Source organism: Cryptotermes secundus, unplaced genomic scaffold, assembly GCF_002891405.2.
Source record: "Cryptotermes secundus unplaced genomic scaffold, Csec_1.0 scaffold304, whole genome shotgun sequence".
Classification (NCBI taxonomy): domain Eukaryota; kingdom Metazoa; phylum Arthropoda; class Insecta; order Blattodea; family Kalotermitidae; genus Cryptotermes; species Cryptotermes secundus.
In genome coordinates this window covers 3,131,210-3,157,055 of record NW_019721521.1, presented here as the reverse complement: position 1 = coordinate 3,157,055, position 25,846 = coordinate 3,131,210, and the positions used below count along the sequence as shown (strand labels likewise).

Below are 25,846 nucleotides of genomic sequence, written 5' to 3'. Positions count from 1 at the left end.
AATGCGCAATCGCTGTACATAAACATGTCACCAAGAACTATAAGGGATGCGGTAATGAAGCTCTACTCCGTTTAACCTCGACCCTAAATGAACGTGAATAGAAGGCTTCGTCTCTCAAGGAAACAGCCTCTAGTACTCCTGGGACGCAGGGTTTGGTGCCCCCCGTTGGTGTTCTGAATGTGGATAGAAAAGAAAAAAATACTTAACACACTTGCACGAAATTCAATTTTTAGCATTAATTATTATAGTCCTATTGACAGTATTATATTTAAGCATCCTGTTGCACTTTATACGATATATGATATAACTCCGTCCTAAGTGCAAACTATATTTGTAGGTCTTTCGTTTTGTTCTTCTTTATACACTACATGTTTCGGCCCCAAACGGCCATCATCAGGTGTATTACTCACGTATCTGTTACACTGCACTTATTTATAACATTTAAAATTTAGAAACATAGGTCTTCTTGATTAGCACTTATAAAATCTTTGGTTCTAATTTGAAATCCTTAAAAATTTTTTCTCTAAATTTTAAATTTTAAAAATGTCAGGGTTACTCGCCCTATTCTATAGTGCTGCAGCGGCTTCTTCTTGTTTCTAGTATTGTATAAGTGTTATTCTGTGTAGTAAAGATAACCAGCGGCACGCACACAAGAAGACTACACCAGAAAAGCAGGGCAAATTCAAGACATGAGGATAGGTAACATCTGTTTCGAAAATGTGGCACAGTTCAGATATTTGGCAACGACTATAACAAATCAAAATTTGGTTCAAGAGGAATTTAAGAGGAGATTGAATTTGGCTAATGTTTGCTACCGTTTAGTCCTGAACCTTTTGTCTTCTCGTCTGCTGACTAAAAACGCAAAAAAGAAAATTAGAATATGCGAAACTATAATTTTGCATGTTGTTTTGTATGGGTGTGAAACTTGGTCTCTGACATTAAGGGAAAAACATAGATTGAGGATGTCTGAGGACAGGGTGCCGAAGAGAATATTAGACCAAAAAGGGATGAAGTGACAGCAGGTTGGAGAAAACTGCATAATGAAGAGCTTCATAACTTGTGTAATTGGAATGATCAAGTCAAGGAGGATGAGATGGGCAGGGCGTGTAGTACGAATTGGGGAGAGAAGGAATACATATAGGACATTGGGGGGAAAGCCAGAAGGAAATGGCCAGCTAGGGAGACCAAGACATAGGTTGGTGGGTAATATTAAAATAGATCTTAGAAAGGATGGGGTGGTATGGACTGGATTGATCTGGCTCAGGATACGGACTAGTGGAGGACTCTTGTGAACACCGTAATGAAATTTCGGGATCCATAAAATGTTGGGAAGTTCTTGGGTAGCTACACAACTGGCGGCTTCTCAAGAAGGGCTCGTGTCCATGGAGTTAGTTAGTTAGTTCGTTAGTTCGTTAGTACTGCGTCAAGTAAACAAAAATGTGAGTACAGCTTCAAGAATCATCCGGTAAAGTTTGTGCTTGTTTAAATTAACGCGCAAAGGGCTTAAGGGAACTGGTGTAGTTTCTATATATGCTTTTCAAAGTACCGTCATTCCTGGAACATAAGAGGCCTAGGTTGTCGGTTTGATATCTTAGTGTAAAAGGTTCTGTCATTACACAAATGTGTGTGGTCCAGCGAATCTCATGAATTGCTGAGATGGAAATCGGGTTGCAATAAAAAGAAAACTCACGCTCAGCCGTATGCATGCAAAAGGAAGTGTCCTTTTTCGCGGAAAATATTCTGCACTATTACCCTTACAGACTAGCATTAGGTCATACTAGAAATTCCGCTGTCGAGATGAATTCGCATACGAGGACGTTGATGACTGGGGGGCGTTTATTTGCGTCAGAATCATAAGAAAGAAATGCTCGCTTCTGAAACTGTCCGCTGTTATGTGCCTTAACATGGAAAGGCCACGTTCTCCGAACAGCTGAGGTCAGCTGACATGTTGTCTACCAGAGTGTTCTAACACTATTTCAAAACTTTACTTCCCTGAAGCAAACATTTAAACCAGTCAGACTTTATCATAACCTGACCTATCCGCTGAAATATGCGTGTGCGTACACAAATTACCGGGATGTGTTCTGGTGATTCTCTGAACCATTGAACACATGATGGAACAGTAGATCTCTTCTTTCATGAGCAAAAACCACAGGCTTAGACCACTCTGGCATTCAAACAGCAAATGCTTTTTTATTTATGTTTGTTCCAAAAGATCGCGCTACAAATTGTGAACAACCAATTTATTTGACGTGAATACAGGCCACGCTCATCTGCTGAAGATAAAAGTCAACGAGGCTACACATCGGCATTTGAGAGGCCACGTGGTAGACAGAGGGGCAGTACCTCCCCAGCAATTCGTCCATACAGTCATGCCTTCGAAAATTGCGTCATTATCTTGGAAATTTATTTTCCTCTAGGCTATTGCATTTTTATGCTGATTCTATTTCATCCACAATATTCCGAAAAAGTTGTTCTCACAACCAAATCATATATATATATATAAGGAAATATTATACATCTATAATATTTCCTTATAGAAATCTAGTCCTACGATGAATACGCAAATCGTACTTTACATGGCTATTAACTGCTTTCGATTTCTCTTTTAAGGAAACTGTTTCAAAAACTTCATTGGATATAGTTTCAGTTTGAAGCGTTTCAGACTCGTCTGACAATCTGAAAGAAGTTGTGATGTATTGTGGTATGTTACACTTACCTGTTCTAGTTAGCGGCCTCCGTAGTCTAGAGGTAACGTTCCCACCTCATGACTCGTGGTACGCGGGTTCAAACCCGGCGGAGGTCGTGGAATTTTTAATGGCGGAAAAATTCAGGGAACAAGTCCTCCGGGAGGGACTTTAAGCAGTGGGTTCCATGTCGTAGCTTTACGGCACGTAAAAGAACCTCATATCTCCAAAGGAGGTCACTGAGCTAAATTCAAGGACATTTCCCGCCCAACAGTAGTCTCTAACGCCTCTGATAGATGGGGGAAGCATTGTAGATACCGCCAAGCCAGTAGAGGCCGAACTCGCTGGCTCGGTCGGGACTGATGGTGCGCACCAATATCGGTAGGGTATAGGGACTGGTAGAATATCATAGAGGGAAGCACAATGGACCAATACTGGTCTCAGTGCATGGGGAAACCCACCCTCTCCAATAACTAACTAACTAACTACATTTTCCAATTACATACCATAAACATTTATTTCGTTTCCATTTCTATTGTTACCTGATTTATATAATTTAGTTAATTTGTAATACGCTCTGAACAAATTGTGATTTATAATTTTTTGTACATTTAGGCATATATTTCGATGAACTCAGTTCGAAACTTAGTAGGCCCATATTCATTTGTAGAATTTCGTCATTTTTCCGATTCTATCCCGCTCGTGGTTTCTCAGAAACATGTGTTTCTTTAACGTTTCATTAAATGTTTAGGTTAAAATAGTGATCTGTGTTAATGACTTTATAATCTCGTCCTGTGACGGTTAGGTGAAATACAAAAATCGAAATATCCATGAACAATTTCTGATGTCTGACGAGTTCTAGCTGCTGGAATATAAGGCGTTGTAGTCCGTTAAAATGAACAGTACTCTTCACAACCACCACTATGAGAACCCCCAATCCTACATTTTCTTAATATGTTTGCCCATCAATGATAGTATTAGTGTGTTCCGTTGCTTATGCTTTATTGTGATAACACTTGGACGATATGGATCACTCGTACTAAATTTTGTTTTAAAATAGGATGAAGTAAAGTGGCGGTGGTCATGGCGTAGCTTGTTTATTTTGGAAGTTTCACCTAGAAGAGGACTGTAATTTAAGAATGTAAATAACCCAAATACTTCAACTGATCTGATCACAACAAAACTGCATGGACTCCTAATTCATTGTTTCGTTCCTGGAGAACTGATTGAAGGAGTTTGAAGTAATCATAAAATTGCAGTGACAGAATCTGGAACACAGTCTCCAGAAGAAATAAAGTCAATCGAAACTGAAAAACGTATGGAACCCACAGAATTTGAGGTACAGTATCCAGAAGAATTAAGGTCGAGCAACACTGAAATAGAATGTAAAAATGTGAGTAATGTGACTTAATAGACCCAGTGCTAGGCAACGACTCGGTAAACTCATTCCCGCAGAAGCATACGCGTGCAACAATAGAGAGGCTGTGTTTTCTGCTTGATCAGTTCCAAGGGGTTATAAAGAAGGGGGGTTATCAGAAATTTGGTCAAGTTCTGGAGATAGCACTCTTAAGGTGACTGAGAAGAAATTGCAAGAAAGGAATTAGACCAGTGTTCCGCAACCGGTGTGCCGCGGCACACTGCTGTGCCGTCACAAGGTGAAAGGTGTGACTCGAACTTTTACCTATTGTAAGAAATTAATTGTCGAATTTTATTCGTTTTATTTTATCTCAGTTACCGTGTTTCATATGCTTGTATATTATTCTCAGCCACTGCGCTGATTAAATAAGATGATGCTTGTTTATTATTTATTACATGCCGTGATTTTTTATATACAGTAATGTTGTATTCTAAGAAATTAAACGTAAATTATTTACTCACAATTGTTGTTATATCATAATTTTCATTATTGATTTGTTTTTATTTTTCTCGCACCTACGCGGCTTCTTTCATATAGATATACTTGCCGCATGTTCTATGTACGTGCTTTTCCCTAAAACTGCAGGGATTAGCAAGGGTTTCCCTGTCTTTTATAACGTTGTTTTGGTATTTGCCCCTGTTTGTTAGAAGCCGAGTTATTGACATGTCCAGTGACATTGAAGCCATTATGAAGGAGAAATTCCACAACAGTCAGAAGTTTTCTCTTCAGATCGACGAGTCCACCGATATTAGCGGCCACGCACAACTTCTTGCTTACATTCGATCCATCGATGGAGATGTAATTGCAACAAATTTCTTTTTTTGCAAAGAACTTCCCGAGCGAGCCACCAGTGAAGAAGTATTTCGTATCACTAAAGAAAATATGTTACATAATGAATTAAAATAGGATTGCGTAGTGTTTGTACAGACGGAGCCGCTTCTATGACAGGCCGTTTTAAAGGATTTGTAGCTAAAGTACGCGAAGTGAATCCTAACATACGATGCGATCATTGTCTCATTCACCGCGAAGCCATTGTTGCTAAGTCTTTGCCATCTTCTCTGAAAGTTGTGCTGGACGAAGTAGTAAAAGTCGTGAACCTCATCAAATCGCGGCCCCTAAATTCGCGACTTTTTCCCGTTTTGTGTAAGGTAATGGAATCAGAACACACTACACTCCTACTACATACAGAAGTCGCGAATATTTGAACTTAATGAGGAGCTACGTGCACTTTTGACTGTTGAGGGGCATGAGTACGCGGATTTATTTGCAGATGTTGAATAGGTATGTAAGTTGTCATATCTTTCCGATATTTTCGTACACTTGAATGAGCTGAACAGAAAGATGCAAGGTAGGAACGAAAATATTCTAATATGGATAAGATACAAGGATTTGTAAATAAGCTGAATTTGTGGATACAGAGAATTACAGATGGGTCGTTTGAGATGTTCCCGACTGTATGGCCACTTGCTGACGGCAATAAAATGGTGATGGACACAATTAAAGAACATTTAGAAATGCTGCAGCAGAAATTCAATAATAAGTATTTTGGAGAGAGTGTACAAGATTTCGACTGGGTTCGTGATCCATTCGTTGCGAATTCAGAACATCTTCCGATTAATATACAAGAGGAACTCGCAGATTTAAAAGCAGACAGAACATTGAAACTAAAACTTCTCGAGGTGCCTTTGGATACGTTTTGGTTGGCAATAAAGAGTGAATACCCGGCTATCTCCGAGATGGCAGTTAATGTGTTATTGCCATTTTCAACTACATATTTGTGTGAACTGGGCTTCTTGACGTTGAGAGAAATTAAGACATCAAATACATCGATGAAGAAATGAGACTTGCGTTCTCAACGATTCCACAACTTATCAGTCTCCTGTGTGTAGCTACGCAGGCGCAACTGTCACATTGAAGGCATGAGTAGAATTACTGTATTTACTTTAATAGTAACAGAAGTGTATTTTCTACACTTTACAGTGAATTAAAGTTCATTAATTGTTAATAAACGCACGAGTCGATTTCTGTTTAATGATAATAAAATAACACTATAATAATATTATAGTAATAAGTTGATCACGTTACGTATTTATATTAATTTTCTGATATGCGTTTTTGAGGGGAATAACATTTTGGTGTGCCGTGTTGAGTCGTGGATACTTCATGGTGTGCCGCGAGTAGAAAAAGGTTGCGGAACGCTGAATTAGTCTATGACAAGAAGACTTATATGTGATTTGAAGTTACAGTAAAACTGATAAATCCGTTTCTAGGATATGACTAGTGGAGACTGAGAATGCTAGTGCGTGTGGATCGGTAACCGCGAATTATGGAGAATAGCGATAGCGCTGTGTTACCTGTAGTCCCGAGTTGTGGTTGTATAAGATGCAATAAATCCAATCATCCAATTCAGAACCCGTCTTATAAGTTACGCGCACACCCCCTACGCGTGACAATGGTTCTGTAGTTTGGAGCTTATGTGTGAGATTCGTACATTTCTCTTACATTGATAATGAAGAAACTGTCTTTGTACATAGTGACTGAATTTTTATAATCTGTTGGGAACGGTGATTCTTGTAAATGGACGTACTGAAGTTAAGAAAGATAACAGTAACACATGCTCATTAACCTGCTAGTTATTGCGCCAGTTTACAGAGATGAAAGAAAGAGTTACAGTGTCATTTGGTGTCTCCATGTTATTGCAGCCTTCTGTTTTATTTTTCTTTGTACGTAATTTAACATAATTCCCTTCGCTACTGCAGTTTGAATTTGACGTTGCTGATACGATTGATGCACCTTAAGCACTGCTGGCGGCCTAAAGAGATTTAAATTTAGATTGTTCTATTTAAGGTGTCGGTTGTTTTTTCTTTTTTGCGTAGGCTGGCTGTAATATATGAACCAAGGACTTACACTCCAACGGAAATATAAGATTTGAGACTTTCACGGCGGTGACTATGAAGAAAGCAGTCTTCTGGGATTTGGCACCGTGTATATGTGGTGTTAACCGACGTTTCGGAGGAACGTATCGCCTCCATCTTCAGGGTAGAAGGAAAATATAAGAAATCCGCAAGCGAAGAGACCGTGAGAACCGGTCAGTATGCTACCCTGAAGATGGAGGCGATACGTTCCTCCGAAACGTCGGTTAACGCCACATATACACGGTGCCAAATCCCAGAAGACTGCTTTCTCCAACGGAAATGTTATCACTATAATGGCAAAGCAATTATATCATAGAAAAGTTCACTTGTACCGAAGCAAAATTACATTAATGTAGTAGCTAGTCTAGAATACCCTGCAAAGCTGCCCCCCCCCATGAAATTAATTATCAGACTGATATTCAGAACAAGAACAGCTATATCAGTAGTTTTTGAGAGCTTTTATGCACTTATTGCACAAAGTAAACCTACATGAAGTGCACGCATCATTGAGAAGTTTTGTTTGTCTGCCCACATGTCTCATCTCCAAGATTATTCCACGGATTTTGTTTAAATGTTCTCATTTTAAGACCTCTAGAGCGGATTTAATTTGGTTTATATTTGTCACTTTTCATGGATCGCAGTCTTAACTTTAATAGATATTATAAAAGACACTTCCTGTTACAAGATGTGTAAGCCTATATGCCGTAAAGTAAGGAACTAGGAATATTTGAAACGTTCTTCGATATGGCGAATATTTAATGGAACACAATCTATACAACCATTCCCTCATACGTCTTCATGGCGTAGTGCTTAATTAGTTAAGCACAAGGACAACTTTACCTTTACAAGTAAAAAGTAATTTGTGATTCAAGATAGTGTGAATAATGCGAATATGTTTATCAGAATTGACAGATTTATTATTACTATTATACCTTACATATAAGCCGGCATAGCGCAGTCGGTATAGCCACTGGCTATGGTCTGGGCGACCGAGGGGTCGGAGTTCGAGTCTCGGTGGAGGCAAGAATTTTATTTTCTCCAAATCACCCAGACTGGCTCTGGGGGTCCACACAACCTCCTATCTAATGGGTACCGGGGGCAGAGGCGTGAAGCTGACCACTCACCTCCAATTAGTGCAGAGGTCAAGAAAATGTGGATCTATACATCCATTCCCCCATACGCCTTCATGGCATAGTGCTTAATTAGTTAAGCACAGGGACAACTTTACTTTTATTACTCCTTACATAAGATGAAATACCGCCTCGATGCACTGCTTCGTATTCAAGTTTGCCTTGGTTCTAAATTCTTCCCTATTCTTTCTGAAATTGTTGGTCTTCGACTTCCTTTTCTGTATATCAAAGAATTTTGTGAGTTCACTGTCGGCTGCTCTAGTAAGAATTGTCCTGCTAGATGCGCTTCAGTTTGTAGGGACATTGACGTATTTGGTACCAAATTGTTTATTGTGATCATATGTTGTAAATTTTACTCCTTAATTATTAAGTAGTAATTGTACGAAGACCTAATATACAGGGTGTCCCAGGAGGAATGGACCAAACTTCGGGAGGGTGTTCCTTATGTTAAAGTATGCCGATATAACCCAAAACACCTATGTCCAAAGTTGAACGGTTACGGAGATAATGGCCCGAGAAAAGTGTGGTCTTCTAGCGGGTCTACGGACTATACCTATCAGCTGAGAGGCCTTATCTATGTTTGTCCTTGAGTGCCGTGATTCACCCTAGCCGTACTTATGTAGTTGGCTTTATCAGAACGCGCAGTCAGCACGTTACGTCAGAGATTGCCATTCATGTGTCATGTATAGTGCTTGGAAACCCTAATGACAATTATGGCATGGCGAGCGAGTATTTTGTACTTCAATTTTATGGCTTCATGTCACTCACAAGTTAGTTTGATCTTACGTACATTATTAACGTTACAGAATCCACATATTCCTGCCAGTTTTAATATGTATTTTGTAATCAACAAGTGTGCAACGCCGGTCAAAGTTTCACACTTCTCTGGCCATTATCTCCGTAACCGTACAACTTTGGACATAGGTGTTTTGGGTTATATCGGCATACTTTAACATAAGGAACACCCTCCCGAAGTTTGGTCCATTCCTCCTGGGACACCCTGTATATATATATATATAGTCTCTCCCCATCATAGTTGGCGTGATTATATTGAATGAATGGTTATTGTCTAAATGATACACGTTGCCTTGTTTTGTTTATGTTTGTTTCTGTTTATCTTGTTTTGTCACTTTACTCGTGTTTACATTATAAATGGCCTTTGAACTGTTAAGTAAACACGTAAATGAAGAAAGAATTGAATAAAGAAATGGATTATCATTCTCGGAATAAAGAATCAGTCAGTATATTAATAACCAATCATCTGGGGACGAAGTAGTGCCTACTCAAGAAACTTCATTTATAGAACATATAGGGCTGCCCCAGACAGTTGAAAATATCAATTATAATACTGCTATAATTGATCAGGACTGTCACAAAGACCAAAGGAAACACAATACAGCATTGCTGTAAGACTCAAGTGGCCGAACAGTAGCCGTTGGTTCATTCTCATACCGGGATAAAGAGGGAATAAGCATCAGATCTTATTTTGAAGAGCTAGTTATACCCTCGGGAAGCAGGTTTATCGCCAGGTACTTGCGAGTTTTCCTTAGCCGTCTGTACATTACAGATGCTCTGTACACGCCTATAACCACCTCTTTGGTGCCCAGTAGACAAAGTCGTCTGGTATTTTGTGTTATCGCAGCTTCTGCCCTTAATTGGAGCTTCAGCTGCCGCTCGACACTTGCTGGACTTAAGTAATGTATCTTTTTTTAAAAAATAAATGTCACATTTTGTATGTTGAATTCTCCACATGAAGTGGTAGCTCCGATTGGCGGGTAATACGTAGCTCACATTTTGTTACAATTGAAACATTAAATTTAAAGTAACTGAAAATAATAGATACGAATAGATACACGAATAAGAGACGTCTTATCAAAGAAGATTGGTTCAACATTTAAATGAGTGAAAATCTTTCACACCCAAACCCTAAAAATATAGATATAGGGATCATCCCTAGATGCAATGTAAAGACCCGTTTTAACACATCATTGCTAGGTTTTGAAAATTTTAAATAGAGACGCGTTTTAATATCTATCATACGTTTCGTAAACAGTTAAAATTAAATCATAAGAACTGTATTTGCAGCCGGAACAGGCAGAACAACCTGGACGTTTTTAGGTTTAGTAGATGGCGAATCTGAAACATTATGTTAATTAATATCTAAAAGTTTGTGACGATGGTACATTGGTACATATATTATGTCTTTGGACGTTACCCATCGTCATGTCTCTATCTAAAAACCGTCCTGTTTATTTTCCAAAAAACAACACATTTCGGAGACTGGATTCGCTCTCCGTCTCCTATCTCCGGAGATAAGGGCTAGCTCTATCGATTGGGCCAAACTGAGTAGATTTTACCTGAAGATGGAGACAGAATCCAGTCTCCGAAACGTTGTGTTTTGACAAATAAACAGGACAGTTTTTAGACAGATACAAGACGATGGATAATATCCAAATACATAATATTTGTAATTGTGTTCATTTTAGACAATGGTCTTACAGTTACTGAAACTGCTTTGAAGTTCCAGTGTTTTCTTGCAGCCCTTGTACTGATACTGCTGCAGAAGGAGTTTCCAGCTGTGGCAGTTTTCTTTGTAAACTTGTACCGGCACAGCGCCCAGCTGTCTGGCGCAGAGGACAAACCATGTTGCGTGATGATGTGGAAAAAATGCACACTTATAACATGACCGCTTTAATTGTCCATGGCCTGAAGTGAGGCTGCCCTCGGCAAGAAGTCGGATGGGGGAAAGGAATGAAGTTTTATAAATTGACAAGTGAGTGAAAGAAGCATCTTCTGCTGCGGCTGTGATGTTGCTGCCAGCTGTGTTGCATTATCATGGCCGTGATGACGGCAGCTTTACTTTAGTTTCATCTCGTGTCTCTATTCATTTTCAGTCTAATCATGCCTGATTTATTGTGCCACTTGTACAGCTAACTCCTTTGGGAATATTTCTTTCTTTTGTAACAACGTATCTTCGCTCTCCTTCTTATGGCATGTGTTTTAAGAATTTCTCTTTCAGTCCCTCATTCTTTCGATATTAACATGTTGATATCATATTTGGATTACTCAAAATTCGTATTTATAAGTCCAGAGATTTTAAATTAAATGCCTAAATATTATTACGGATAGATATTTACATCTGTTATCCTGTGAGTGAAATATTTCAACTCTCGCCTACTGACATTTCACGGCGGTCAGAATAGCGTACATAACCCCTATAATCCGTCAAATTGTAACAGTAGTTTGCTGCAAGAAGTTAAGAAAATAAACGAAAAGAACAACTTCACCTTCCGAAGCCTGAAATTAATCTAAATATTAAAGGTAAAGGTATCCCTGTAACAGGCCGTGAAGGCCCATAGGGTTGTGAGACGTCGAGGTTCCAACATTTTCTAAACAATCGGCTCATAAATTGCGGTAAAGTTGTCAGCTTTACGCGCCGGCCGCCATTTAACCCCAAGAAGATTCCTGGAACTCATTTCTGTTAGAGGCTGAGTCGACCCCAGGGCCATAGTGCGGCTGGAAGGATTAGGTAAATTGAAAAATCCACCTCATCGAGACTCGAACCCGCGACCTTCCAGCTTGCAGATTTCGTACATGACTACATTATCTGTAAATATATGACAGATCATAATGTTTATAACACATTAACATCCGGATCATATTTTTACAGGGCTGTAATTATATTCATATATACTTTATGCAATGACACATCCAGTTTTCAAACTTCCATTCAGTAATGCATTGTCAGAATTCTGTGAACTGAATGCTGCGCTCTTAATTGCTGTCTTGAATCTTTTGACGTACATTGCTTCATGAATTACACCATAACAGCAACTGACACACGCGATAACATTATGCAATTGTTACAGCAGTTTTACAGCTGACATTACACGTAAATTCCAGCCTGTGAAAATGTGGGAATGAAGTCCACCTCAAATTCCAGCTGTTGAATAGTAGTAGTAGTACTGCTGATGCTATTATTAGTAGTAGTATTATTATAATCATCGTCATCATCATTTAAATCTGCCGTCACCAATTTGGTAACTTATTTCGATTTTATTTCCCCTGTAGTCGGCTCTCAGAGACAAGCTGATTTCATTTATTTTGATTTAAACAAAACATTCGACCTTGTTCCACATTCTCTGCTTCTTCATAAGCTTAGTGCTTTTGGGCTTTCTGGTGGATATGTAAACTGGTTTCGTAGTTACCTATCCAACCGGAAATCTCAGGTACGTGTTCCTGGTGTTCTTTCCTCACCTTCTGAAATTCTCTCCGGTGTTCCTCAGGGATCTGTCCTTGGGACCTCCGCTTTTCAGTGTGTTTATTAACGACTTATGTGGTTCACTCGCTCACTCTAAATATCTACTTTTTGCTGATGATATCAAAGTGTACCGAGCCATAAAATCACCTCAAGACTGCAGTCTTACTTTAACTCTATACAAGGCTGGTGCACTGCTAACTATATGAAACTCAACATTAGTAAAACTAAAACATTCTCCAGGAAAACTAACATATAACATTATAAATTTTGCCAACCCATCATACCCCGGACCCAGTCTATTAAAGACCTGGAAATATTACTGATACTAAGCATCATTTTCATAACCACGTCAGCCATATTTTTTCTCATTATATTAAGCCATTGGATCTATTTCGTAGCATTACCTTCACCTCCTCATCTGTTGAATGTATGTATGTATTGCATTAGTTTGATCTAAGCTTGAATATGCGTCCGTTGTGTGGAATTTAATTACGTCAACTGATGCCAACAGCTGGAACGCATCCAATTGCGGTTTACTGCCCTCTATTTTAGTCGTCTCTTTCCTCAAGATCATTACTGTTATTCTCTTGCTTTTGGCAGATAGACCTGCACACATTACGTAGGAGGAAGAATCACCTTGATGCACTCTTTCTTAACCAAGTTTACTTTGGCAGTAAATTCTGTCCAGTTTTGGTCTTCGAGTTCCTGCTCGGTTTATCAGACACTTTGCTATGTTCACTGTCTGCTCCTCGTCTAAAAATTTACCTTCTGCTAGATGTGCATCAACCGCTAATGTTGTTTGTAGGGACGTTGACGTATTCGGAGCCAAAAACGTTCTCCTTAATCATATTTCATAATGTGTTGTAATGGTTTTTACTATTAATGTTATTACATTATGTAACGCGGTAGCGTAGTTGGTTGAGGCACTGTGCTACAAGCCGGAAGGTCGCGGGTTCAAGTCCCGATGAGGTCATTGGATGTTTTCAGTTGATCTAACCCTTCCAGCCGCACTATTGCCCTGGGTTCGACTCAGCCTCTAACAGAAATGAGTACCAGGAATATTCTTGGGGGTAAAGGGAGGCCTGCGCGTAAGGCTGACAACCTTACCGCTATCTGTGAGCCGATTGTCTAGAAAATGTGGGAACCTCAACATCTCACAACCCTATGGGCCTCCACGGCCTGTTACAGGGATACGTTTAATTTTTATGTATGTATGAATATTATCCTTTCTTGCCGCATAATGGCATAGCTAGTGCAAATGTACGTACTTATTTTGCGTTTCTCACTTGTTAATGATAACTGATCTCTCATGGAATTATAATTATCGTCATAATATAAACTGCCTTATTATGTATTTTGTTAGTAACTTTTTGTTGTATCTCTCTACGTACACGTGCTAACTTTGTAATTGGCCTTTGGGCTGTTAAGTTTGCACGATAATAAACAAGAATCGAAGTAGATTCTAAAGGGTTCTGACGATGGTGTATAACATTTAGAATTACTGATCTTTTCTTTTACTTTTCCCCATCGCCCGGTATTCTAGAAAATAGAAAACACGACGTTTCAGAAACTGGATCTGTTTCCGTCCTCCGTGAGTTGGGGTGGAATACACCTATTCAGCTGGGTCCCTTAAAAAGAGTTAACCTCGTTGTGTTTTCTGTTTTCTAGAATACTGGACGATGGAGAAAATTTAAAAAATCCAGTAATTCCGAAGAATTTAATTTAATTACTATCTCTACTAGCACGAATTTGTATTCAGTAGAAGCATTACTATTATCTAGCATTAAACAACTAGAATTGGGCTCGCTTTCATAGTTTACCATTTGTTGAAATTTCGTCATTTTGGGGTTAAATATATATAACTTAAATGTTGAAGAATTATATGGTGTGAGTTTGAATAACATATTTTCTGTAAACACGGTCCAGGAAGTAGAGATTACTTTACTTTTCAAACCCTGTCATCAAACCTCAACCCTTTGTTATGTTCATTGTTTAAAACAGTAATCAGCATATACTTACTTACTTACTTACTTATTGAACTGAGCCCTTCTTGAGGAAAAGCCAAATCTGCAGCTACTCAAGAACTTCCCTGCATTTTATGGAACCCGAAGTTTCATTACCGTGTTCACAAGAACCCTGGTTCCTATTCTGAGCCAGATCAATCCAATCCATACCCTCCCATCTTATATCTCTAATATCCATTTTAATATTGTCCACCCACCTACGCCTTTGTAGTTACCAGCATATGACATTACTTACTTACTCATGGAGCTGAGCCCTTCTGGAGGAGCCACCAATTCTGCAGCTATTCAAGAATTTCCCAGCATTTTATGGAACCCGAAGGTTCATTATCGTGTTCATAAGAGCCCTCCAGTGGTCCCTATCCTGCGCCTGATCAATCCAATCCATACTATCCCATCCTATATCTCTTAAGATCCTCCCCAGCATATGACATAGAAATTTAAAATAAATAAAATAAAAATTAAAGCGTCTTTCGAAATTTCTACCAAGTATTTTCTATAAATGGCAACAATTTTTTAATAACGCAATTATAGTATTTGATAGAGATCAACTACGCAGAATATTGCAGTTGCCTAATTCCTACTCACGTTTTGAAGATTTTTTTTTAGATTATCATGGTTCGTTATTGGGTCAAAGGTCTTTTACTTAATCCATCATCGTTTTTGATCTGTAGCTCGTTATTTAGAAATTCTCAGTATGACGTCATGACGTGGTAGAAATCTTATCACCCATCCGTCATGTGTGAGAAGCGTATCGAAAGCTTAATATGGATCGCTGTTCTACTCGTAGTTCTTATTTTTCCCCCATCTTCATGTTTTTGAAAGGCTTGACCGTAATGTTACGCTGTACCATACTTGAACTGGCAACGCTCACTTTGTTGTTACTTCTGGCTACAGATGTACCTTCGTATTCGCCAAGGTCACGTTCCTGACATGATGACCAGTCAGATGATGGACACACATAGGCCTATATAGATATATACATGTATGATTTTAGTTAACTGCGCAGGCCTATTATTCTCTCTTCGCCACTTCTACGCTTCCACCACCGAGAAGCTCATCATGATGCCCTATGAGAGACTTTTCAAAGAAAATTCATTATACTATAAGGTATTGTTGGGAGGGAACCTGCGAATAGCAAATTCGATATTGTATGGCGGAATTACCATATACTGTGCACCAGTAATTTCGTTTTTGGTCCTGTTTATTGCTCTTCCTCTCCTTATATAGTATAATATCTCTGTTCCTCCGCGGTTAGGGCGTCGTGGAAACATATATGACCGTTTGGAGCGGTTTTCCTGCTACCAGCTTAGATTACAAGTTCTTCTTCGTCCAACGGCGTCGGTTGCGCGGATGATAGTTATCGTGCGATCAGACTGAATGAAATACCTCCTGACGCTTTCTGCAGTTCGTGGAAGAGGACGATGCAGTGTTATGTATGTGTTTCATGCTATTCCGGTTTAGTCTTATAAGGAATGGCTGTAACCGTAACATACTCATATATTAATCCTTGTTGTTCTTTGGTGGGTTGTCTTACCACACTGTCAGCAGCTAAACTATGTACCATCGAATGGTGGGATGACAGATTAATTGGAAGTGACTCGGAAAGAAGCGGTCGTGTTTTAATCAAAGCACTATCTTGGCATTTGCCTGAAGAGGCTGAGGTAAACCACAAAAAGAACTCAGGATAAATCCTCATTAATCAATAATCAACACAAAGGTAAAATTCACCTTGTGCTTAATTAATTAAGCACCACACCGTATAGGGGAATGGAGGTATAGTTCCCGGATTCTCAACATCGGCATTAGATGAACGTAAGTGGTGAGCTTCATGCCCCTGCCGCTTTACTCCCGGGGAAACAGGCTCTAGAATCCACTGCGTTGGAGGCTGTGTTTGCCTCAGAGTCGGTCTGGACGTTGTGTAAGCCAAATAATCGTCATGCCTTTGCCGGGAATCGAACCCCAATTCCTCAATCGTCCAGGTCTTATTTTAAAGATTGGTGATAATAATAATAATCCAAAATTAATAGTAGAACATTAGCATATACATACATCCTCTATGCAGAGTATTAACATTTAAACCTGTTTCTAAGGTTACAGGAAATTATTTAATGTCTTACGACTTATTCCTCCATCTGGCCTCTCCTAGAATATACTTTCCACGATATGGTCCCTTCACCCTTTATGGTTCTGTCGTAATTGTGCAGTCCACTGTTTTGTACATTGTGCAGTTTTCTTTTACCAGTAGGTGCATATTGTATATTTGGTCGCCTGCTTAACTGGTATGAATTCTGTATAGACCTACGTGTGTAACCAATTATATCAGTACTCGTCTACTCTTTTAATTAATTTTTTTTTCTTGGCACTACAGCCCCAGTGGACCTAGGCCCACTGGGGCTGTAGTGTCAAGGAAAAAAAATCGATTGATTGCAAAAGAGGTTACAAATTTATTCTAAATTCCAAAACTAAATTGAAGAGTTATTTTTGTTGATATGGAACCCCATGTAGTCCACTTAGCAACCTGCTTCACGCTGGTTTCATTCTTGGCTTATTCTTCGACCCTGAAGATGGAGGCGATATGTTTCTCTGAAACGTCGGTTGACTTTCAATGGACTACACTGCGTTATATCCCAGAATATAGAACTCTTCATAACCACAGCTGTATATCCTGTGTAGTACATATAATTGCCTGAGTGCTACTGTTTTTCTGTGTAAAGATCGTGTTTGAATTGACAGTTTTGTCATGAGGATACAGACGGTATCAAAGTCGGCGAAAATTAATTCTAGGTCAAACTCTTGCGTATACCATGAAAGTCTGTTTAACCTATATAAATTAGGTTTATTTCGAATGGCAGGCTGGAAAAAGTTCCATGTCAGAATCACTATCAACGCTGGAGGAGTACAATGGGTTTTATGTTGAGTCCGTGTTTTTCTCCTCGCTTTAAGTAAACTTGTTGTTGTGTAACTCTCCAAGAAATGCTATATGGCATCAAGCCCCTTATTCATGACCCTACTGAATTACCAGTTCATCTTCATTTTCTTCAAATCCATAAGTCGTAAGAATAGAATTCAGGCTAAGTTGCACTGAACTAACAGCTGTTCAGAACTTGCGTTAATGATTACGATTAAAACAATTTAATGTAAATGCGTATATAAACAGTTTTTCCTTTGTTTTTATTGTTACAGAACAGGAGTTATTCCTCTGAGAGAACATAATTGCATGTACAGATTTCTAATAACATTTGTACATAAAATAAATAGGAAACGGAGAAAATTACATACTGAGGAATTTTATTTCAATTTTAATATAATCCCAGGTCTGTACCTGGGTCTTAAAATTTTCTCTGTCATTTAAATTTTCCTATCAGAGCTTTTTATGCATTCTTTATCTTTCGCATTCTTGCTACAGGTCCTGTCCATCCCCTGCTCTTTCCTTTGATAATTCCAATAAGATATGAAGAACACAAGTTATGGAGTTCCTCAGTATGCAGTTTTCTTTAGCCTCTTGTCACTTATAATCCTTTAGGTCCAATATTTTCCTCAGTAGCTTGTTCACAAACACCTTGAATCTATACTCTTTCTATAGTGGGACAGAGTATGCTTCACATCCACACAAACAAGTAGATAGAATTATACTTTTATATGTTTTAATATTTGTTTTTGGATAACAAAATATAGGAAGACGAAAAAATCCAGTCTGAATAGTATTTCACCTAAGCATTCTCCTACTTTCCATTGTTTGTTTAATAATGTATTATCTCAAATATATTTCTTACGAACAACAATAATAATTCTATCCTTATGTAGAGCTAGGTAAGTTAAATATACGTTTTCCCATTATAAAGCTTGTAATATTAAATAAAAACGATAAAAATAAACAGTTATTGCATACATTTAAACACCGGGTCATATCTGCTTATTTCTCGCTCTCTCTCTCTGTCTGAAGATGCCATTGGAAATTAATCTCGTACTCCCGTGGCCTAGAACAGCAAGACTCTATATACTTGTGTGAAAATTAATTACCAAATGTTCTGAGGCAAATGTTGGAGCTATAAATATGGCATGACGTCAGAGTACCCTCCGGTAACGGATAAATATCATACACTTCTAATTAAAATACATCTTTTGGTGTGTGGTACTGACGTACGTTTCTGTGACTATGATTCACCGTCAGCTGACACAAAAATGCTTTATAATATATATTTGTAACTTGTATAATGATGATGTGAAATCCATAAATGCACTTTTTTCTTTTGCCTAGCGGGTCACAGTTTTGATTCTAATATTTTAATGGTAATTATCTATCAGTCTGTAATATAATACTGTTTTTAAATATGTATCTCTGTTATGCAGGAATATAAACCATTACTGGAAAAAATCTTTAGTTTTTCCAGAACTAACGGACCATTTTCTTTCGATGGTAACAAATGCTAAGTAACCAAACCTACAGCTATTGTTATTTGACCATACAACTTATATATTAATCTTTTTTTATGTGTCAGGCCATAAGTGTAATGTGAATTCTGATTCTGAACTCTGGACTCCTGACACATGACCAAAGAATAATCTTCGTCCGCAGCAATTTCCCATTTTGTCTGCTCAGGTATTTGTTAACGAAATTCTGTATTATTCGGATATAGCTATAAGAAAGAGGAAAGACTTACTTTGTGGCGGCTGTGTGCCTCGTTGACAGTGGTACTGTGGATCTGTCGGCAGTGCAAACTCTTCTGTCGGAAGTTCCCGTCAGTGGTGACACTTTTTAATATATATTCCCAGCATCCTACAGATCACCCCCTTCCCTCCAACATCCCTCTCTTCTTATCCATTTCTCACAAGACACATCAGAAACCACCATCCTTAACAAAACGCCCACATGCTGGTCACGAAATTAGCCACGTATTCACGATAAAATAAGTTCCACTTCATCACAGTATAGTCCAATTACTTCCATCTTACATCGGTCACCGCTTTGCGCAGTTAGCCCTTTTGTTCTCCTTTACGTATTTTACAGTGGCGGCACGTTGGACTGAGCCTGCTGGCACCGCGAGTTTTGTGTCCTGAATACTTTCGCCCTGCCAGGGCTTACCAAACCTTCAAGTTTTAGAGTCCCCATTTATAGTATACCGATAATTGATCTCCTGTCTGTTAAGTGACAATGAGAATAGTGTGATGAATTCAGCAAGTTTCAGTCTTCCCCACGCAACACCATGCATCTTAGTTCTACGAAATGATAAACTCCATTACACTTGGCTATACATGCATTTGATCAGGAGAAATATGTTTTGGAATGGAGGTGAAATATTGGGTCCAGTTTGTATGTTGTGCCATATGTACGATTTCAGGAAAATAATTTGAGTTTCTTTTCGGTGTCCATGGTTCGAATTGCTGTTTTTATATGTCAGTAGCCTCCTGCTGAAATCTCGTCACAGTGGAATGCTATAAAGAAGCTTGCACTGATAAAATTTTGCAATGTTTATGGAACAGGGTCGTCCTTGAGAAGCTCATCATGACTCAACTGTCAAGAAATCCTCCCCCCCCCCTCCACGAGATGAACCCGAGGGTTAATTATCATGTTTACAAGATCCTGTCATTGAAGACTGACGTGGAATAGATGAATACTATGTAAGATTTGTGGTTTTCACGGCGGTGACTATGAAGAAAGCAGTCTTCTGGGATGTGGCACCGTGTAGATGTGGTGTTAACCGACGTTTCGGAGGAATTTATCGCCTCCATCTTCAGGGTAGAAGAAAGAATAAGAAAATCCGCAAGCGAAGAGACAGTGAGAACAGATCCGTTTTAATACTATCCTTTTATATACACTTCGGTCTCGTAGGTGGCCTCTTCTTTTCAGTTATTTCAGACTACATGCTACATGATCTGCGCGCCTCATACTTCTTGATTTGATCATCTTAATAATGTTTGGTGAGATTTTACTACGCTGTTTAAATAGCCGTAGCTTTCTACTCTAAATATTCTAATAGATATATTATAAATTTTATTTGTCGTTATTTAGGGATGAAATTTTCTATCTGCGAGTAACTGCAATACATGAACATCAAGAACAATTAAGAATGCAGACGTGCAAATAACACATTTGGACATTGTGTCAACTCATGTGAAGTATATTTTTCCTTGCCAATTTTTATAGGACATCTAGGACCGTTACTTCACTTGAAGGCTTAAATAAAAGTGTATNTATGATATATTTCGTTACATATATTTCGTCAGCAGTAAGGCAGACGTTGAATTATAAATACTCAAACGTGTCTAAGTGTCTAAAACAGCAAAGAGACACTCTAAGACCTGGAATCAAAATATTAAACTTCATCTTAAGGAAATAGATTGTGTGGAATGGATTAATATGACTAGGAATATGTAGGCAGACCTGCCAGTAGTTCGATCTTGAAAATAAAGAAAGAGGGTATGAACTGTATTTATTTGGTGTAAGATAGGTACCAGTGTCGGACGCCTGTGAATACGGTAATGCACCCTCCGGTTCGGTTCCATAAATGAAGGAAAATTTCTTGTCTAAGTAAGCAACTGTTACCTTCTCATGAAAAATTATTTTCCATGGAGTTAGTTAATTCATGCAGCATAAATTCTCTTTGAATCCATGATATATATACGGTGTCCGTCTTGCAGTGCATCCACTTGTACCTGTCACCTCACAACATGTTTCGGCACCATAGTGCCATCCTCAGGTGCTCCATTTACTCTAATCTATTGCATTGCATGCCATTATGTCATTGTAAAATTATTTAAAAAGTAGTTTAAAATATTCGTCAGTTATAATACATTTTTTGTATACTAAAATCTTGTTAAGATATTCATCTTATCTGTCTCTTTGAGTCATATTGTTTGTGTTCTTTTGGTGAGCATAGCTTACATAAATTTACTGTTATTTCTAATACATTTCTGTTCAAATGTATTTTGTCTTTATTGTAGCTTTCTTCATATCTTTTACTTATGTTCGCAATTGGCGCAAAACTCAGATGCCTTATCAGATAAACTTTAGTGCATGTTCTGTATTTCTGTGGTCTAGTGGTCAGAGTTCCTGGCTAAAGATCCTGAGGTCCCGGGCTCGATTCCGGGCGCTACCAGATTTTCTGAGAAGTAGTATAGGTCTTTAACGGGGTCCACTCAGCCTCATGAGGATAATTGAGGAGCTACATGAATAAAAGTGGCGGCTCCGGTCTAAAAAACCGAAATTAACCGCCGTGGGGATTCGTTGCGCTGACCACGCGACACTCTCTATCCGCTAAAGTTGGCACTAACTTCGCCGACAAGCGGCGGTCGCTCGGTCGGTATAAAGAGAGATCGTTATCCCCATACTGAGCACCCATGCGCTGATGAATTTGTTCACCTTATGCCCCCAAAAAACATATCACAGATCGTTGCTCCTGCTTGATGCATTTCTTAAATTTCGCTGCCATGTTCACCGCTTCGTAGCAACTCTCACACTAACTGTAAAGTCAACTGACTTACCTTGCCGACTAGTCACATAACGCCCTACAATGCCCCCCCCCTCCCGCTCTTTCCATTTTTCTTCGAAAATATATAAATTGAAGATCCATTTTAACGTCCGCTGAACACGATCAAATTCCATTTCCAGGGGCAGGTACATTAAGTGACTAGTAAACTTTTTTTTCAGATCAGTTGGCCAGAAATTCTTCTTTTAAGAGCGGTTTAAGGATGATAAATCTTCTCCGTGCGTCATTCATATCGTCCCCATCTTGCGCTGCTGCCAACGCTCTTGCCATAGCCTCGTCATAATTATATTTCCTTCTTTCCTTCTTTCTTTCTTCCTCCCTCCCTTCCTTCCTTTTTTGTGAGTTTGTTTGCTGTCATCATCATCAACATCTGTGGAATACCGCAACTTGTAGTGTTCCCCATAATTGGGAGCACCTGGCCACGATAGCCGGTGGCCCAAATTACGCAACAAGATAAAAGTCAGCTGTACGGGAATACCATGCAGAACTGATACGTCCACACGTAAGATATTCACACCTTTTTCCTTGATGTCCCATTATATAAGGTGCCAACATCTGCATTCACTAAACACGTTCAGCGCACTAAAAATTACATCAGACTTGACGGAAACACAAACCTCTCTTATGACACAATCATATAAAGCACACTGGCTAAACTTCGAGGCAAAAGAGTTCTGTTCTGTAGACTGTGTTATGCTGCTGTCTGTCGGTGTGTTGTAGAACTGTCCTGGGTCAAATTTACACATTGATCCAAAGTGCACAGATTGCCCTTACCTGGCTTATTCTTACCTAAAGTGGTGTTTTTAGTTTCAAGGAAACTGCTCTTATGCTCTTAAAACAAACTTAAAATCAAGATCATATTTAACTACGGTACCTTGCACCATTAGATCTTTAGTATTAGCAGTGCCATTAAGCTCCGTTTGCACTAATACCCATCTTAATCAAATGTTTCGGAAATATCATTAATTTTAGTATTAAAAAAGTCAAGTAAAATTGCCCTCGTGCTTAATTAAGTAAGCACTACACCATGAAGGCCTCTGGGGGTGGTTGATGTATAGATCCACATTTTCTTGACCTCGGCACTAATTGGAGGTGAGTGGTCAGCTTCACGCACCGGTCGCTTTACCCCCGGGGAAAGAGCTCCCCCCCGTACCCATTGGATAGGAGGTGGGTGGACCCAGAGCCGGTCTCGGCGATGTGGAGAACAGAAAATTCTTGACCCTACCGGGACTCGAAGAGGTCATGTTCTATATATAATTATTGGCTGACTATTACAGAACAATCATTCGCTTCAGGATGTGCTTTAGTATCTGTTAATAGACACCTACAAAGTCAGCTAGATACTTTTATTTTAATCTTGAAATGTATTTTAAATATAAGCAAACAATCTGTGTTATATACCCCGTACAAATGTATAGCCTTCACTCTCATCCTAGTTCAGGTGCGAAAGATTTCTTCCAAAGAAACGTAGACAGCGAAGTATGCATTCATTGGCCAGTCGAGAGGAACATAAGAATGACCACATGCCCAAAAAAGTAACCGGCGTAAATTACTTGTCTTACTAACAAAAATCACTCTTCGGGAAACCCATCTTCGTCTCGAGTAATATTTAAACTCTTAAGAACCCCAGCTAGAACTGCCTACCTTCTGTTCAGAGATCTTCCGAATTAGAATTAGCTGATTTACCGCTGACTTAATTTATTCTTTGAATTGCATTGAAATGTAGACATCTTGCTAGATAAAATGAAGTGATTGTATTAAGTGGAAATAACAGACTAGCAACGTATAATTTATAATGACTTGCTTTTGTGTCCTGTATGTAACACAGTGAAGGTGACGTGTCTTGAAAATATTATCTGTTTAATAAATAGGACTATATGTGTGCACCGTTCCTTTACTGCCGATATATACCAACGTAACACATCTGGAATATACATGTGTGTCACAGTATTAAAATGAGTCTTAAATGAAGTGCGAAGGCGTGGACTGTAGGTCTCACAGGATAGAGACCAGTGGAGGGCTCTTCTGAACACGGTAATGAACCTTTAAATTTCATAAAAGACGGAAAACTTCCTAACCGACCGAAGTATTTTAGCTCACTTTCCTTAAGTAGGCTTATGCGATCTCCTTCCAGTCTGTATGTCCTCCCTTTTTCCGCTAGGCAACGGGGTCTTCTCGACGAGAGGAGAGTTTGGCCTTTCAGTGTAGGCGCCTGCCTGACTGAGCACAGCCACGGACCTCATCCTCCAAAAATAGAAGTCAAAGTCAGAGTCAAAGTTATGTTACGACAGACGGTCACTCGGCCAGTCTGACTTGGTGTCAAGCACCCATCTTGGACCCCAAGGCCAGATTTTTATTACTATTAGACAGTTGCGGGTTTGTTTATGGGGTTCGTCGTCTCTGGCGAGAGGACGGGTCTGTCATTTACATTGCTGCCCGCCATCGCCAGCGCCGTCATTCTCGGGTCCGAGTCCCGTGGGATTCAAGACTCCCCCCACCTTGAGGGCCAAGTCCACGTATTTATATCCCCCAGGTACAGGGTGTTCCGGTTATAATCTCAGGCCCTGGGTTCCATTTTCATCGCCTCCTACGACCCCGCTTCCACACCGGAGTTTCGGTCATGTCTCTCTCTCTCTCTCTTTCTGACTGCGAGAAGAGAAGAAGAAGTGGGGGTGGTAGTGAGAGACACTACATTGGGGGAAGGGGGTAAGAAAATATATCTCCGATTTTGAAGGTTCCCAGGCAGGGCCCTCTTGTCCTTCTAGTATAGGTAGAACGTATAATCGGATTTTTTTATATTGTATTGTGACGCGTTACCTTACGGCCATCACCGCGACAACCGCTACAATCAGAACGGACACTTCCACGGCAACGAATACGTGGAAATTGTGGAGTTCCTGGAGCGGCAAATGGTAGCAACGCATTGTCGTCGAGTAACAACGGATGAGACGAAACGCGTTACCAGTGTAATCTATAAGGAATGTGCCCGAAGCAACGGATTGCCGAACACGTGAGATCGAACCTTGGAGAGGGGTGTCCTCTATTGAGTCCGCGTGCGCCTTATATAAAGGGCCTGGCTTCGAACGGAAGTTGAGTATTGAAGATTGGAATATTGAGTATTGAAGTATTAGACCATAAGTCAAGTGATATTCCAAGCGATAATTGTAAGAGTGAGTGTTCAATAAAGATTCGCTAAATCGGAGTCCCACGTGAAGTTATTTGTCGCGTGACATACCCAACACGTGACAACTGGTGTCAGAAGTGGGATCAGTTCGGATTAATAGGATCAAATTTAAAAGATGGGACTTGCACACGTCACCGACTATGACGCTGGAAAGGGTGCATTATATTAAAATTTTTTGCTAACGTTGGGAGGGCTATATTAGGGCGAAATTTTGATGTTACCAATGGGATGGCTGCATGTGAGGCATGCAGTGCAACGTGGAGCTGTTTTGAATATCTACCTAATACATCGGGGAGGACCGAAGAGAGAACACTTAGTGTAACACACAAAAGACATAGGAGACGGCCATTGCTAGACAACAGTGGTAAACACGTTACTGCCATTGGTAGGCAGAGGTCTTTATATTATTGTGTATGCTTAGGTAAGTCCAAATATTTTAGCCCACTTTCCCTATTTTGAAAATAATAGAAGTAGGCTTATGAGAACCTTGCTCTGCGTCTGTATATGTAACCCTTATCGTTGCTAGGAAACGGCTCGGTAAACACGTTCCCACTGCAACGAATACACGTAACAATAGAATTGGTGGACCCGTCCTTTTTTATGCGGTGCGTGTGTGAAAGGAAAATAAGCGATTGGTTCTTCCCACAATTTCTTGTACTCTTACCAACTACTCTGCCTTTCATGCATAAATACGTACAAAGTTCTATGCAAATGGCACCGTGTTTCTAGAGAAATACGGGC

At 39.5% G+C, this 25,846-nt stretch overlaps 1 protein-coding gene across 3 annotated transcripts in view; it reads left to right on the top strand.

Moving 5' to 3' along the window:
* Nucleotides 1-25,846, top strand: part of LOC111875441 (peroxisomal leader peptide-processing protease) — a 192,904-nt gene that overhangs the window by 114,687 nt on the left and 52,371 nt on the right. The window contains exon 3 of one of the 3 annotated variants that reach the window (XM_023871694.2): nucleotides 18,934-19,034. The exons of the other annotated variants lie outside the window; for them this stretch is intronic. The gene's annotated coding sequence lies outside the window, so the exon portion shown is untranslated. The remainder of the gene's footprint in view (nucleotides 1-18,933; nucleotides 19,035-25,846) is intronic. 3 annotated transcript variants of the gene reach the window in all.